This window comes from Mustela nigripes, chromosome 7 (genome assembly GCF_022355385.1).
Source record: "Mustela nigripes isolate SB6536 chromosome 7, MUSNIG.SB6536, whole genome shotgun sequence".
NCBI classification, from domain to species: Eukaryota; Metazoa; Chordata; class Mammalia; order Carnivora; family Mustelidae; genus Mustela; species Mustela nigripes.
The window spans coordinates 52,559,419-52,570,850 of record NC_081563.1 but is presented as its reverse complement, the minus strand read 5'-3'; the positions used below and the strand labels follow the sequence as shown (position 1 = coordinate 52,570,850).

Below are 11,432 nucleotides of genomic sequence, written 5' to 3'. Positions count from 1 at the left end.
AAAAAAAAAAAAGAAAGAAAGAAATATGGATTCTCAAGCTCCTACCCCAGACTGACAGGATCAGAAACTCTGAGGTGTTGGGGGTGGGGGGATGCAGAAATCAGTCTCTAAAAGCCCTTCAGGGTGATGTGATGCTCCCTGAAGTTTCCAGAAGCATCTGTTTCGGCTTGTGAATGGTGGTTTCCCCATCTAGTAAATGGTCAGAGAGTTGTTGTGAGGATCAAATCAGATAAATGTTATTTTTATTATTCCTCCTTGAGAACGGTAGCCATAGCTCTGCCTGAGAGGCAGAAATGCTGATACGCCTGATTAGGCAGTTGGTGCCATCTGCTGCCCCCTCGCATGGTACGGAGAGTCAGTACCTGTACAGCCATCCGCTCTCCCGACCGTTAAATGGGGCTAGACTAGGAAACGAGATAGATCCCCAGACCTGTGACTCTGTGACTGTTACATGCATCTGTAACTCTTAGAACAGAGTAAGTGGGTGATGGAGACACCCAGAGGACCCTGGACTTGCAGAGGGAAGAAAAAGAAGCAGTTATATATAGTCTCATAAGTTCAGGAGATGGAGAAGACAGCTTTATATACCCCTCTTTGGGTTCTGCACCCCCTTCCCCTTTCCCATTTCCTTGGGCAAAATGCCACAATTCCTCCTCTGCAGCGCCACCTGCTGCCCAAATAGAACCACGCCTGCGATGACACTTAGGCTTCCATCCTTCTCAAAAGGAAAAATGCTTGTGGGGGGAAGAATTTTGTGTAGATCTCAGCCCAGGGAATAAGGGCCTTGAAATTGTACGCAAACCTTTGAAGTCGTGTATCCATGTGCCTGTGCATTTTACTAGAGTTAGCTTCCACAGTTTTCATCTGATTTTTGGAGGTCTGAGTGGAAACTAAAAAATCCTAAAGGCTAAACCCCTGAGTGTAGACTTTAAAAAGCACCCCCCTCCCCAGATTACTAAACATCCACACTCCTAGCCCTGATCTCAAACAGTCACACACAGGTTGTGCAAGCCTTAAAGAGGAGTCAGGTTAGCGGACAGCCACCTGTCTGGGTTTCATTAAAGAGATTTTACTAGAGCAGTGGTTTTTGAACTTGAGCATGCATGAGAATCCCTTGGAATGATTCTTTGGGTCCCAACCCAAAGTTCTGATTCAGCAGTCTGAGGTTAAGGCCCAAGAATCTGCATTTCTGACAAGTTCCCAGGTACTGCTGTTGCTGCTGCTTGGCTGGGGACCACGTTAGACGATTCAGTGCTCTAGAAATCTTCCAACTGCTGTGTTTTGATGCAGACCAATCTTTATTGAGATTTGAAGAAAGCCTCATCCACCAGACTTGGTTCCAAATGTCTGTGGCTACTTCCCAACTTGTAAAGGAAAAAGCTTTCAGAAGTTTCCAAAGAGGGCTTTTCCCAAACTGCCCTGGACATCATCAGAAGGAAAGGATTCAAGGCCAGGGCTTTCTCAAACAAGTCTTGCCAGGCTTGCTAAGAACTTCCCATTTTGAGGAGTGCAGGAGTGTGGGCAGCAGCTCCTCTCTGCCTGAGCCCTGGATGGCTGAGAACTCAGCAGAATCCCCAGCAGAGGATGAAGATGGCCTTAAACCACCCCCCCCCCAGTCTTCCTAGGGACCCAGAGTGGGAGTTAAGAGAATCAGGCTCTGAAATGGGGCTCCTTTGAGTAAAAGGTCATCATCATACCCTGGAATCCTCCCCCTGCCCTCCCCTGTTCTAACGGGCTGTGACCACCCCTGCCCACCACAAATAACTCAGGCAGACACACACCGTGGAGCCTGGTATTCTCTTCCTAGAGGATTCCGGACCACATCCTCCATGACGGGGTGTGATGGTCCTGACCATTCTTCCCGGTGTCTGACTGCAGTCTTTCTGCTCCCTACAGTTCGTTTCCTCTTATTTCATGGATGTCATCTCTCAGGGACACACAGGACACCGCCCCTCTCTGTTCTCCTCTCCTCTGCCGTCCCTCACTCTCATAAACCCACATGAACAGGGATGACTTATTATCACCTGGCTCTGGTTATTTATCGGGCTCGTGGCCTCCTTTCTTTTGGGCCCGCCTTGGCCTGCCCTCTGCCAGGCAGTTTTCCTCCAGAGGTTAACATCCCAGCAGGCAAGGCTGCCTCGGACGGAGACTGACTCACAGAACAGCCTTGGAAAACCAGGACGTGAGTTAACGTCCGTCCCGGGGCGTCCCAGCCCTGGCTCTTGGGCGCCCTCTTGTGGTTGACAAGCCAAAGACCGCTGGATCGGAGCTGCCCGCCGACCTCCGCGCCTTCCTCCCGGGGCGAGCCCTGCTCTCCCAGCAGCCCCACTCCTAGGGGCGGGTGGTTTGGGGGAGAACGAGGTCGCTTTCCTGGCGTCCGCGTCGCAGGACGAGGAGGGGCCCGATCGGGAGCTTCCTCCAGTGACCGTCAAAGCAGCAAACGCTCCGGTCTCAAGTTCCACCCTCCCAGGCCCGCAGGGGTGCCCCGCCTCCTCACACTCCTTTAGGAAATTGAGCCACCCACCCCACCCAACCCTTAAGGTCCCTATGTTAGGTCGAGCGGGGGACTTAATATAGTTAGGATGGTGATGACCAGTCGCACAGCACTTGAACATCCCCAATTACTTTTTAATTACAAAAATAAATAAATAAATAAATAAATAAATAAATAAATAATAAACCAAAAATAAAAAACATGCTGCTTGTAAGCGGTGAGAGAAAAGAAAAGTTAACTGTCCCTATCCTCTTTTATCCCCAGCTTCTTGAGACAACCAAGGTGAAGATTCTGCTGCTAAGAGGCAAATAGCGTGCACGTTGGCGCTTTATGTTGGTGCCCGTCTCTTAAAAACATGTCAGGGATTCCCCCGGTGTCAGTAGCGTCCTTCCTGAGAGCAGCCCGGAGCCTGGACGTTCCGTGATGGACTCAGTGGCAGACGTTCCGTGTGTTTCCAGGCTTTGCTATTACAGATAGTACAGCTAAACACATCCCTTTCGGACTGGTGCCTTGATTGCTGTAAGGTAGATCCCCCAAAATGAAATTGCTGCTTCGAAATGTATATTGATTTAAAAATAGATTTTAGGGGCACCTGCGTGGCTCAGCCCTTAGGCGTCTGCCTTGTCTCAGGTCATGATCTCAGGGTCCTGGAATCAAGCCACACAATAGGCTCTCTGCTCCTCGGGGAGCCTGCCTCTCCCCCTCCCACTCCCCTTGCTTGTGTTCCCTCTCTTGCTGTGTCTCTCTCTGTCAAATTAATAAATAAGATCTTTAAAAAATAGATTTTTAAATAGATACTGAAGATTTGGGGATCACATTGCCAGCTCAGCAGGATTGTGGGGATTCACATTCCTGTCTCCCCTGTGCTAGAGGACTCACTTTCCAGCATCCGTGCCAGCCCCCAACATGTTCTGTCTTGGAATTTTGCCTGTCCAATCAATGAGAATAATACTATCTTTTTTTTTTTTTAATTTATATATGAGAGTCTTTTTATCTGTTTGGATTTCACTTTCTCCTTGATGACATCTTCCTACATATTGAGATTGGCCTTTTGAGTTATGGAAGCTCCTTGTTTATTGTTTGCATTTTTTAAATTAAGATTTTATTTATTTATTTGAGAAAGAGAGAGCGCGCACAAGAGACAGCATGAGCAGGGAGAGAGAGAGAGCCCTGATGTGGGGCTCGATCCCAGGACTCTGGGACCATAACTGAGGTGGAAGGCAGGTGCTTAACTGCTTAACCCACTGAGCCACCCAGGAGTCCCTAGGGTCAAGTATCTCTATTTTTACATTTATGGCTTCCAGATTTCTTACCTTACTCAAAGACATCTCTCTTGCCCAGCTTTTCTTGAAAAGCTAAGAATAGGGAAGAAGAAAGGCTCTTCTAGTATTTTGTTCATCTTAGCTTTATATGTAAAGGTTTTACATATTCCTGGAACATATGTGTGTTTATGATGTGGGTATCTTCTAAGTAGATACCGGTTCTGTTGGTACCATTTATTCAGTAAATTCCATTTTTCCCTGTGAAGTAATGTGCCCTGTTTGTTCTACAACAGTCTTCTAAAACCTGGGATCTGTTTCTGGACTCGGATCTGCCCCACTGATCTGTCCGTCTTCCCCACCCCGATACTTAACCCTGTGACTTCCGTAGCTTCAGAGCACATTTTTTTTTTAATAGCTAATATAGTACTATAATTCATACAAATAAAAGTTAACACATGTTGATCTAAATCCGATCTCTGAATTATCCCAGATAATTTCTTTCATTTTTCACTTTTTTAAAACTTTTTGTTTATTTTTAAAATTTCTTTTTAGTGTTCCAGAATTCACTGTTTATGCACCACACCCAGTGCTCCATGCAATACGTGCCCTCCATAATACCCACCACCAGGCTCACCCAACCTCCCACCTCCCACCCCCCACCCCCAGAGCACGTTTTCACGTCTGCTAAGGCAAGTTCTCCACTATGATCTTTTCCACAACTATTTTTGGATATTGTCAGACACTTAAATGAATTTTTAAAATGATTTTATTAAATTCTAGAAGAAACAAGAATCCATTGGGAATGCATATAATTTATATACTTTTGAAAAAGATTGATATTTTTATGACAGTGAGTCATTCTGTCTTGGACAATAGTATTGTTCTCCATTTGTTCAGGGCTTGTTCGATGTCCTTCACCAAGATTTTATTATTCTCTTGTACCTCTCTTGCCAAATTTATTTCCAGATATTGTGTGGGTTTGGACCCTATTGTGGATTGAACATTTTTCTCCAGTTCCTTATCCGTTTATGGCTGGAATAGGAAAAAAGGATTTTTTTTAAACTAAAGTATATTGACACACAATGGTAAAAAGATTGATTTTTATGTATTTACCTTGTATACAGCTTCCAACTTCTCTCATTAATTCTGGGGGTTTTATTTTTTAACTAGAGAGCCTCTTGGGTTTTTCTAGATATACAGTATCATCCGAAATGAAGGGAATTCTGCCTCTTTTTCCATTGGGAAGCTTTAATTTTACTTGTGATTTTGAAACAATTTCAAATTTATAAAAACTCACAAACATAAAAATAGTATCAGGAACGTCTATATACACAGTTGTTAACATTTTACTCCATTTGTTCTGTCTTTTGCTCTACGTGTGTGTATGTGTGTGCGTGCGCGCGCGAGGGCACGCACACATAATTTTTGCCTAGATCTTTTAAGGGTAAGTTATCCCCCCAAACTCCAGTGTTTATTAAAGAATAAGGATTAAAGAATAAGGATGTTTTCTTGCATAACAACAGTGGTTACCAACTTCTGAAATTTACACAGATGCATTTATCTGATCAACCATCTATTCCAGTTTACCAGCTGCTCTAATGAAATCTTTTATAGCATTTTCTGGCCTCCAGCAGAGGATCCAGCCTGAGGTCAGGTTTTGCCTTTAGTGGTCACGTCTCTGCAGCCTCCTTTAACCTAGAACATTCCCACAGCCTTTCTCTGACTTTTCTGAAGAATACAGTCTCCTCTCTCACTATCTTTTTTTTTTTTTTTAATGAAGCATTCTCCACTTATGTTTATTATAGTATACTTTTAATTTCTCTTTTTTGGGTTTTCTTGTATAAACCATAATTTCCAAAACAATATTAAGTAACGACAGCAATATGGGCATCTCTGGGTGTTACTGGTTTTATTAGAAATAAAAGTGGGGGGCGCCTGGGTGGCTCAGTGGGTTAAGCCTCTGCCTTCTGCTCAGGTCGTGATCTCAGGGTTCTGGGATCAAGTCCCACATCCGGACTTCTTGCTGGGATGAGGGGGGAGTCTCCTTCTTCCTCTGCCTGCTGCTTCCCCTGCTTGTGTTCTCTCTCTGACAAATAAATAAACAAGATTAAAAACAAAAAACACTGCCAAATTTTATCAAAAGACTTTTGGGTTTCTATTTACATAATTCTGTAGGGTTTCTTTTTTAATTTGTGTTTACAAAAAAACCTCCCTATTATTATGAACTATGTATTGTCAAATGTTGACAAATTCCCAAGATTGATTTATCTGGGTTTACATTCTTTTGATGAGCCCTGTTTGATCATACCTCATTGTTTATTTAATATACTGTTTGATTTGACTGGCTAATAGTTTATAATTTCTGCATCTATAAGAGAAACCGATCTACTTTTTTGGGGGGGGTCCTATCTTTACTACATTTGAGGTTTGGGAAATTTTCTATTTTATAGTTTCATTGCCTTCTAGTGTTTCTTTCCGTTCATTATATTATTTATTTATTTGACAGAGATCACAAGTAGACAGAGAGGCAGGTGGGGGCGGAGGGGAAGCAGGCTCCCGGCCAAGCAGAGATCCCGATTCGGGGCTTGATCCCAGGACCCTGAGATCATGACCTGAGCCAAAGGCAGAGGCTTTAACCCCCTGAGCCATCCAGGCACCTCTGTTCATTATATTATATTGGCTGGTTCTTCGAATGTAATACTGAATAGAACGATGATAGCAGTCATTGTTTTGCTCCTAATTTTCTAAAAAGAAATTATTTATTTATTTATTTATTTATTTTGAAGGATCTGAATTTTTTAAAATTATTATCCCAGCAGATATTACACTAGAGAAAATTCTTGGGAAAATACAAATAGAGTCATTAAAAACACAAGCTGATTATTCCTCTTTGAGAGAGAAGAGCAGAGCAAAGAAGAGAGAACACAAGTGGGGCATGGGGCAAGGAGGGGTGGAGGGAGAGGGAGGCTGCCCATTGAACAGGGAGCCAGTGCGGAACTCAGTCTCAGGACCCAGAGAGCATGGCCTGGGCAGAAGGCAGATCCTTAATCGACTGAGCCCCCCAGACGCCCCTGTTTTGCTCCTAATTTTTTTTTTAAAGATTTTATTTATTTATTTGACAGAGTGAGATCACAGTAGGCAGAGAGACAGGCAGGGAGACAGAGAGAGAGGGAAGCAGGCTTCCTGCTGAGCAGAGAGCCCGACACGGGACTCGATCCCAGGATCCTGAGATCATGACCTGAGCCGAAGGCAGCGGCCTAACCCACTGAGCCACCCAGGCACCCCCGCTTCTAATTTTATTTAATTTAATTTATTTTATTTTCAGACTTTATTTATTTGAGATAGAGAGAGAGAGAGCAGGAGGAGAGGTCAGCAGGAGAAGCAGACTCCATGCCGAGCAGGGAACCTGATCCCAGGTCTCCAGGATCATGACCCTAGCTGAAGACAGTTGCCTAACCAACTGAGCCACCCAGGCGCCCCTGCTCCTAATTTTAAAGGGACTGTCTTATATGTTACATCAGAGTATGTTATCAGCAGCTTTTTTTTTTTTTTTTGAGGATGCTTTTTGGAGTTAAGGAATTTTCCTTTTATTCTCCATTTTCAAAGAGTAGTTTTGTTCTTTAATCGTGGATATCATGATTATTTAATCTTCAAAGTTTTTGTTTTTAATCATGGATAGTTTTTTAAAACTTTTTCTGGAATGTTAAGATGATCACAGCGTTTTTTAATTTTTTAATCCTGCAGATCATTAATTAGGTAAATTAGTTACATTATCAGATTTCTAATATTAGTCTAACCTTGAATTGTCAGAATAATTCCAATTTGGTCTTTTTAACTTTTGTGTGTGTGTGTGTGTGTCTTTATTTTTTGGTTTTTTAATCTTTCTTTTATTATTTGGTTTGTAATTTGACTTTTTTTTTTTTTTTTACTTTGCTGGATTTGGTTTGTTAGTATTTTGCATAGGACTTTTGTATATATATTCATAAGCGAGATTGCCTAAAATTTCCTCTTCATTATCTTATTTTGTATTGGGGTTATCCTTACCTCATAAAATTAGGTAAAAGACCATCCCTTTTCCATTAGTCTTTTGAAGAGCTCAAGTAAGTTTCAAATTATTTGTGCTTTGTCAGAACTTACTTGTGAAACTACGTGGGACTCGTGTTTCCTTTGTGAAAGATTTTACACTATTTATGTAATATCTTAAAGACTGTAGGACTATTCCAGCTTTCTGTTTGGTTTCTAGTTGGTTTTGGTTTGAGTTTTATTCTCTCTCTCTCTTTTTTAAGATTTTATGTATTTATTTGACAGACAGAGATCACAAGTAGGCAGAGAGGCAGGCAGAGAGAGAGGAGGAAGCAGGCTCCCTGCCGAGCAGAGAGCCCGATGTGGGGCTCGATCCCAGGACCCTGGGATCATGACCCGAGCCAACGGCAGAGGCTTTAACCCACTGAGCCACCCAGGTGCCCCGAGTTTTATTCTTCTAAGACTTTGCTCCTTTCATCTAAGTTCTGAGCTTTATGGCATACGGTTCTTCGCAATTCCTTTTTATTCCTTTTGAATATTATTAGTGTAGCTGGTTTGACATTTTTACTCCAACAATTATTTATGTCTTTGCTCTTTCTTCATCAGTTTATTTTATCAGTCTATTTTACTAGGCTTTCAACGAACCAATTTGGTTCTTTTTTTTTTTTTTAAAGATTTTATTTATTTATTTGTCAGAGAGAGAGTGAGTGAGAGCGAGCACAGGCAGACAGAGTGGAAGGAAGAGTCAGAGGGAGAAGCAGGCTCCCTGCGGAGCAAGGAGCCCGATGTGGGACTCAATCCCAGGACGCTGGGATCATGACCTGAGCCGAAGGCAGCTGCTTAACCAACTGAGCCACCCAGGCGTCCCTCAATTTGGTTCTTAATCTGCCTTGTTGTATATTTGCTCTCCGTGTTAATGATTTCTGACCTTTTATTATTTCTTCTAATATATATATATATATATATATATATATATATAAATTTTTTTTTAGTTCCCATTAGTTAACATAGTGTTGTGTTACAACATAGTGATTCACACTTCCGTACATCACAGGTGCTCATCACAGGTGCCCTCCTTAATCCCCATCACCTCTTTTCCCCACCCCCCATCCTACTTTCTTGGGGATTTTTTTTTTAAAGATTTTATTTATTTATTTTACAGAGAGAGATCACAAGTAGGTAGAGAGGCAAGCAGAGAGAGCGGGGGGGGGCAGGCTCCCCGCTGAGCAGAGAGCCCGATGTGGGGCTCGATCCCAAGACCCTGGGATCATGGCCTGAGCAGAAGGCAGAGGCTTAACCCACTGAGCCACCCAGGTGCCCCTTCTTGGGGATTTTAATGCTGTTCTTTTTTTTCTCACTTTTCATGTTGCATACTCTTAAACTTACTGTTTTTTTCTTTTCTAACATAAGTGTTTAAAGCTTAAATGTGGGGCACCTGGAGCAGTTGGTTAAGCACCTGACTTTCGGTTTCAGCCCAGGTCATGACCTCAGGGCCCTAATCTCAGGATCTTGAGATCAAGCCTCATATCTGGCTCTGTGCTCAATGTGAAGGCTGCTTGAGATTCTCTCTCTCTCCCTTAGCCCCTCCCCCTGGCTTTCTCTCTAAAATAAATAAAGAAATCTTTTTAAAAAGATGAACTTTAGGGGCGTCTGGGTGGCTCAGTGGGTTAAGCCACTGCCTTCGGCTCAGGTCATGATCCTTGAGTCCTGGGATCGAGTCCTGCATCGGGCTCCCAGCTTTGCAGAGAGTCTGCTTCTCCGTCTTACCTTCTCCCTTCTCATGCTCTCTCTCTCAAGTAAATAAATAAAATCTTTAAAAAATAAAGTTTAGATGCATCACATATATATCCATATACAGTTTTTCATTATTGCTTAGTGCTTAATATTTTCTAATTCTGTGTTCTTCTACATTAGGTTTTGAGATTTCCAAATCTATGAAGTTTGTCTAACCATCTTTTTGTTTTTGATTTCTAACTTGTTTTGATTATGGTCAGAAAACATAGTACAGCCCAATTTATTCTAGAGGTCGTGGCACAAAGGGATATCCTTTTTCATTCTTTTCCATTTCATCTAGCTTGTCAGTTCTGAGTCCCTCTGCTGTCCAAGAAGTAATTTAGTGGAGTACTTTAACCTTTCAGAATACGAGGGGCATTACCGTTTGTTTTTACTAGATTCTGATTCTGACTTACTCCCCAAAGTAACTCAATCACCAAGCAAGCAAGGTGAGGGAACCTCCCTCCAGAACCTCCCCTGGAAGAAGGTACAGGCAGGGCTTAGGTCTCTGGGGCTGGCAAGAGCTGAAGTCGGTGTCAATGGGGAGGTTCTGCTCTCCCAGCCCAGCTCTCCTGCCTCAGCTTGTAGCCTCTTCAGGAAGTAGAGAAAGACCAGGACCCTGGCTCCTGGAGCATGCACAGACTGCACGGGATGTGAGACTCCCTTGACGCAGACCTCCACCTGCCCAACCTGCTCAATCTGCTTCCCTGTGGTCCTGGAAGGACAGCCTTATTGTTTTTTTAAAATTATAATTCATATAAACTCCTTTTTTTTTTTAAGATTTTATTTATTTATTTGACAGAGAGAGACACAATGAGAGAGGGAACACAGGGGAAGTGCGAGAGGTAGAAGCAGGCTTCCCACTGAGCAGGGAGCCTGATGCAGGGCTTGATCCCAGGACGCTGGGATCATGACCTGAGCTGAAGGCAGACACCCAATGACTGAACCACCCAGGCGCCCCTAAACTTCCTTCTTTTAAAGCACACAATTCAGTGGTTTTTAGGACATACACAGAGCTGTACAACTATCACCACTGTCTGATTCCAGAACATTTTCATCAGCTCCAGAAGATTTTCTACCTGTTGTCACCCCCAGTCATCCTTCCAGCCCCGCGCAGCCCCTAATCTTTCTGTCTTTATGGATCAGATTATTTCAGACACTTTGTATTCAATGGAATCATATAACTCGTGACCTGTTGTTTCTGGCATCTTTCGCCTACTTAGCGTGTTTCCAAGGTTCATCCGTGTTTTCAAAGGATCAGTATTGCGTTCGTTTTTAAGGCTGATAATACTCTGTGGTACAAATACGCCATCTTCTGTTTCTCCATTCACCGTCTGTGGACATTTGGGTTGTTTCCACCTTGGGGCTACTATGAACAAGGCTGCTACTTGTATGTGAACATTCGTATACAGTCATACACAAATTTTTGTGTGGTCAGGTTTTCATTTCTCTTGGGCCAGTGGACTTGCTGGGTCATATGTATCTCTCTGTTTAGCCCTTTGAGAAGCGCCAGAGTGTTTTCCAAAGAGGCTGCACCATCTTGAGGGGTCCGATTTCTCCACACCCTCAACCACACTGTAGTCCCTCGGACTTCAGCCACATTCACAAGTGGGACCTGGCATCTCGTCGTGGTTTTGATCTTTGTTTCTTCAATGGCGAGGGATGAGCATCTTAGGGGCTTCTTGATCATTTGTGTATCTTCTTTGGAGAAATGTCCATTTAGATCCTTTGCTCGTTTTAAAGTTCTGGTATTTGTAAATTTTTTTTTTAAAGATTTTTATTCATTTGACAGATCAGAAGTAGTCAGAGAGGCAGGCAGAGAGAGAGAGGAGGAAGCAGGCTCCCCGCTGAGCAGAGAGCCTGATGCGGGGTTTGATCCC

The 11,432-nt window shown here is 43.2% G+C and overlaps 1 protein-coding gene across 1 annotated transcript in view; it reads left to right on the top strand.

Moving 5' to 3' along the window:
- Positions 1-11,432, top strand: part of ATP6V1B1 (ATPase H+ transporting V1 subunit B1) — a 29,340-nt gene that overhangs the window by 8,239 nt on the left and 9,669 nt on the right. The gene's annotated exons all lie outside the window — the stretch shown is intronic.